Genomic DNA, 6555 nt, shown 5'->3' on the forward strand with positions numbered 1-6555 from the left:
TGATCTTAAAGCAGCTACAATGTCAACAGGTGGCAGAAAGTGCAGTTCTTGATCATCTCCTGGAAACACCATCATGTATTCTGTCTATGGTTGACTGGGAGGTAGCATACCACGGTATATTTTTATTGAACTGCCCTTCTAAATTATTTACCCATCTTTCACTCTCATTGTTTATTTCTTTAATATGGTTAACATTTCTTCATGTAATTTAAATTAAGTCTATTACTAGACATATGATCTGCAAACAGTTCATCTCTATCAGTTGCTTTCCATTTTCTTTGTACTAATGGTATCTTTATAGATCAAAAGTTATTTGCTTTGAGGTACCAATTTATACAATAATGCTTTCTTGTATGGGTTGTACATTAAGGATTCTATGTAAGAAATCTTTGTATAAGTCAAGACTACAGTTATTTCCTATCTTATTCTTAAGTTTTATGTGATATATTTTGTCTATAAGGTAAGGTAGAAATTGGTGTTTGAGTTTATCATATGCACACCCAATTGCATTTGCATCATTTGTCCTTTCTTTCTGAAGACTGCCCTTTCCTCACTATTTCTTTAGTATTTTATAAAAAATAAGTAGTATATGTTTCTATTTTACATATTTTCTCTAAATATTTATATAATGTATTTTAACATATATAGCTACATAAATGTGAAACTAGGGTCTAAGAGATTAGGCAACCTCTCAAGCATATAAGAGTTGAGATGATTTAGTTAATCATGAAAATTCTGTTTAGTAATAAATAAATGTAGAACTCACAATAAGATCTGGATTTTTAATTTAAAGGATACACCTTTTACTAATAACAACACATAACATTTGGCGATAATTTTCACATGTCTTCTGTAATCTTTTTTCTTGGGAAGCAGCAATATTTCACATAAGCTTTATTATAACCCTTTTGAGGAGTCAGTTGTTGGACACACATACACACACACACACACACACAAACACAAGTGCTGGGTGTGGTGTGGAGATAGCATATAACTACTTCAGTTCACACAGCTTACAAATAGCAAAGACTAAGTCCTCTTACTGACTTTTTCTCCATTATACTATTTTGAAGAACTGAAAGTCTGATCATGATGCTGCCTATATTTTCTGGTGTCCAGTCAGTGTTTTGTCTTACATCCTTCCAGATGTTTCAAAAGATTTTGTAAAATGTATAACATTTCAAGATGGATTAGCACTTAGCCCTAAACAAGTCCTTTATATCCCCACCTCCAAGACACATATCGTTCAGGGAACATTGCTGAAGAGAGACAGAAAGGATGTAAGAGCTGGGAGATAGAGAAAGGGAAGTGAAATCCCTTCTAGACATTACACAATCTATGCAAAGATGAATCTACAGCAACAGTGATCACTTGTTCTGGGCCTGCAATAAACAGGCCCTTGCGGTAGTCTATGATTGTTAGAGGAGATATTCATAGGCTCTTCCCTTTTACTGATGAATTATAGACTACTGATGGATGCAAAGAGAATGAGCCACTGTTTTCAACTTTCTGATTGGTGCTTTCATAAGGCTCAAGTGAATATTTCCAATCCCATGGTCACAGACAAGACCCTACTGAAATCCAGAGGTACATAATCAAAACAAAAAGACATTAAGGTAGAAAGATATTGGTCAGATGAAGGGTGTTATACCTGGGGAAGGGAGTTAAAGGAGGGGTAGGGTCGAATGCATTACATACATCTTTGAAAGTATCAAAGAATAAGTTAAATTTTTAAAAAGCTGAAAGAAAAAAAAAAAAAGAAAATTTAGTACAACCGGTGTCCCCAGTTTTCATTGTGCCTACTATGAGGATTACTGATGAGAAATCTTTAAAAATGAGAGTTGGTCTTTTCACAAAAATGCTATCAGACAGATCAAAATATCAAAAACAGAGCTTCCATGCACCTTATTCAAAAGCTTTTTATGCAATAACAATGTACCTGATTCTAATGTTTCTATGTGATGTTAACTGTGAAGTCTTCTGGGTTTGAATACGAAGGTCATATGACAGGATGATCATGGTCGAGAACTTTCTAACCCTCTTGGAAATAATTTAATATCAGCTTCACGTTCTCCAATCTTCTGGAATTAGGTATTTTAGGAAAACATTGTACAATACTGTGTGGAAGGCCCTGCACTTTATGTTCTGTCGCAGAATACCTTATGGCCTTAGCATTGTTTACAAATTTTAATTCTTATTCTGATTTCTTCAAAGTGTACTTTTTCTGAAGCATTTCATGAAGGAATTTTGTGTCTGCATCATCAGAGCCTAGCATGATAGCGTGAATACTCACTGTGAGTATTCCATGTCCCAGAACTGTCTTCTAAAAACACTTCCAGTATAGACAGCAGTTAGAGGCTATAGTGGTTCTCGCTCTTTTGTTAATTTTACAAAAATCATGAATTTTTGGAAATTACATATCCTCCTAAATCAAGAAGTATACTGGGCTGCCATAGTGTTAGTTGTAGAAAAATTGGCAAGCTTCTCTTGGCAAGGGGGGATGGGGGATCTGAAACATAGAAGGAACTGCTGAGGAGGGAAGTACCACGTACCTCAGTAGATCCCCACTGGCTTCAGAATCCTGAGTGTTTCAGGGGAGAGTACCTCAAGCAGCCCCAACCCCCACCCCTGGCAATCTTGGGCCTTACTCACTTCTCATCTTGGAATCTTTGCAACCAGATCTCTTGCCCACAGGATCAGCATTTGTAGGAACTGTTAGTCCTTTGGGAACAGAGACAACTTTTGTCTTGTATTTTTATAGCCTCAAAAGCCTCCAAAGTTGCTCCACACTCCCTAGTGGAAGAGTCAGTTTGACAACAAGCTGCTTGTTCCAAGGCCATGAAGACAGAAAATGTCTTTTAACATGTGTCTGTTGGTGAGAGTCAGTTATGAGACAAAATGTATGTTTTTAGTTTATATTATTGCCAAAAAGTAATTAAACTCAAGTGTGACCAAGTTTTTGAATCTCCTAGAAGTTTATTAAAATTACAAGGAAAGAGAGCATGTGAAATATCACTAAATCCTGCATTCAACAAAGTTTCTGTATATGAAGCCATGCCTGGTAGTATTCACCTGTTAACTCAGTGCTTGGAGTGTAGAGGCAGGGTGGTCAGCTATAAAACCAGTTTGAAGACAGCTTGGGACATTTCATTCTGTCCTCCCACTCCTCCCAAAAGAGTGAAATCCTATATAAGCAACATTTATATATGGATACATATGTGCATACAAAGAGACATATATGTGACTATATATATGCATATAAATATATATGGAGTACACATGACCTAATTAATGGTGGTATTTCTTGTCTGGAGCTTAGTGTTCATTTTTCAGGTATGACGATATTCTTGTGACTATGCATGTTTTAAAATATGTTTCTTATCTTTCATGGATATCTACAATTCCAGTTTATTGCTGGGCATTGTTTCAACCACACATTAAACAGGATAAAAATATAAAACAAACAGCAATGTCATAGACCCCCTCCCCCAAAAAATGAAAAAAAGAGAGAGGTCTCATTATTGCCCTTTTTAACCATCTCATAAAAACTAACTAGTTATAGTATCGCTAGCTACATATACCAAAAAAGTTACTGGAATGCTAAGAATAAGATTGGTTTTAATATTTTTTGTTTATTTTTCTTTCTTGTTTGTTGTCATTTTTACAAGTTTTTTCTAAGTCTGAGGTTATAATGAACATGGTTACACCACAAGTAAATCTAGAAGTAGGACAGAGGATTCTCTAAGGGCTGGACTGCTCACACATCATCAAAAATAGCTGATCCCTAATATTATGTACAAAAATATAAACTGTGAATAAAAGACCCAAACTTTCTTTTTTTAAATACTTCAAATAAAACACACACACACAGACACAGACACACACACACACACACACACAGAGCCGTGCAAGTTTTGGTTCTTTTTTTACTACAAATCCACATTGTAGTCACTGTGCATTTCTCATGAATTAATAAAATCATATAGTGTCTGTTTCTCTTTTTAAATAACCTGTTGGAGGCAGAATACTGTTAAGGTTACTAATAAAATAGAACTGGAAATGCCTTTATAATTACTTGATCTAGAGCATGGTGCATGATAAATTATTATAATAATTAAGTGAATTATTCACTTTCATATGTTTAATCTTTCTGTAATAATTTTATAATGATTAAAATAGAGGGTAATTCTAGGTCCTTAAAGAAAACAATTTAGTCAAAGAACATATACATTTTAAGCAGAAAGTTACAAATCAAAACAGACACTACAGAGAGAAAATGAAGTAGACGGTGGCTAGTGGAGTCTATGCTGAAGATTTTAATGACAATTTATGCATATTTATGACTATATTATTCATGAGGTATGATGCTGCTACTTTCCTCTTCCTGTGGTATACCAGTTCTCCCATTTAGGGTGTTTTTCCCCCCTCCCTATGACTTTCTAGAAAAGCCTATGGGATGGGATGCAGGGTTCAAAACTACAATGTTAAATGTATCATGGTGAAGCCAGAGTCTTTGGACAATGCAGTCTCTTCATGAACAAACATAGGAAAATGCATGAGCAACCTGGGTTTAGGTTTACTAGCAAAAAAGAACCTATCTGAATTTTTAAAATTAGAAATTCTAAGAAGAAAACTCTCTTTCAAATCTCAAAACCAGCCATGTGTACTTTTCTTTAATCAGTTCCTAAATCCTATGAGCAACATTAGTCATGCATTTTTTTTTGTTGTTTTGAACAAACTAAGACTTGCTTTAGAAAGAGCTGAAGAAGCTGAAGTTTTCGAGAACTATCTTCCAGTCTTCTTTTACCCTAGTCATTGTTTCAATTTTATTTCCGTTTCCTAATTCATTATAATTTACCATATACCATTGTGCTGAAATAAAGACTCCTTGCTGATTAGCCATTAGTGAAATATTAGTGACCTTGGGGGTCAGGCACAATGAAAGGACTTGGGGGAGGGTGCCAGAAGGTGTACCTTTTTGTTTAACAGCTTTTAAAAAATGTCTTTTCTCATCTGCCACTAGCTTTCCTCTCTGGTGTACAGGAAGCCGGCTGCAGCCCCAGTTTGCATCACTTTAAGCATGTGCTGACTCGAGAGGAAACCCTGTCCCTTTGGAATTACCAGCCCCGGAGTTGAGATCACCCACAGGATTCATGCTTCCCTGACTCCAGAGTTCTCTTCAGGGTTTACCAGATGGAAAACTAGCACCTCTGAGCCAGTGTGATGGTGAGTTAACAGGCTTCATGGACAGATGGAAGACCCCAAGTGTGAATGGAAATAGCTTCAGCTTGAAAGGGAAAAAAAATCTGAATCCAATCTATGTAAGCAAATACCCATATCAAACCAATTACCCAGAGCAACCAGTACAATGGCCATCACAATGTCTCTATGCAAAAGGTAGATAGTAACCTGTCTGATATCTTGTCAACATTTTAAAACAGATTACTCTAGGTTGAGATGGAGTAACTCCTTTCTGTCTTAAGTGTGAACTTAATGAAGTATGTATAGCTCCCTCTTCTTGGTGTCAACAGGATAGTTATTGACAATTTGGGGGAAATAGAACTTCTGTCTAGCTATCACACATCACTCTGAAAATCTCTGGCATAGGCTATGCTTGGGGTGTATGTCGACGTACAGTCGTAATTCTATCCATGTGGCAATTGGAACATAGGTAGAACATAGCTGAATTTTTCAACACACACCTGAAATTTGGAAGTGTTTATACATAAGCTGATCCAACACTTGTAAACATGTTAATATTTTCCTGAGATTCCAATTTTGTAAGGAAGATACATTAAATAACTGGTTTAGTTCTTGTTGTTAAAAATGACTATAGATTAATTTTTATAACCTATTTTGATGAACTACCTATACAAATCGCATCATGTGCATGTTTTTTTGGTTACTAAACCTCCATTTTCTCAGTTTGAAAAGTGGCTCATATCTAAATATTGCATTTTGCAATTTCTTAGATTATTACCTGTAAAAGTGGTTCTCAACCATCCAAATGCTGTGAGCCTTAAACAGAGTCCCACATGTTGTGGTGACCCTCACCCATAAATTATTTTTGTTGCTGTTTCATGAATGAAATTTTGCTCTGTTATGAGTTGTAACGTGAAGATCTGATATGCAAGATGGTCTTAGGTGACTCCTGTGAAAGGGGCATCCAACCCCCCAAAGGTCTTGAGGCAGGATGAGAATAGCTGGTCTAAAAGTTTCTGTGAGTGAAATAAACTCCAAGTAAAAATCACAAGCTTCCACCTGAATTTAAAAGGATCTAAACAAACAAACAAACAAACAAACAACAACAAACACAAAATGCACAGTGATGTAGAGTCATGCATGCCTGCAATCCCAGCACTTAAGAAGCTGAGGCAGAAGGATCAGAAATTCAGAGTTCGTCTCCAGTAACTACCGAGTTCATCACAGGCCTAGGTGAGGGTCTGTCTCAGCGAAACCTTTAAATTAAGTTAAAATTATGTGCAAAATACATTTTGTGAAAAAAATGTTATCCGTTAATTCCAGAAAGATCTAAATCTAAAATTAATTTTAGCC

Source organism: Mus musculus, chromosome 5, assembly GCF_000001635.26.
Source record: "Mus musculus strain C57BL/6J chromosome 5, GRCm38.p6 C57BL/6J".
NCBI lineage: Eukaryota > Metazoa > Chordata > Mammalia > Rodentia > Muridae > Mus > Mus musculus.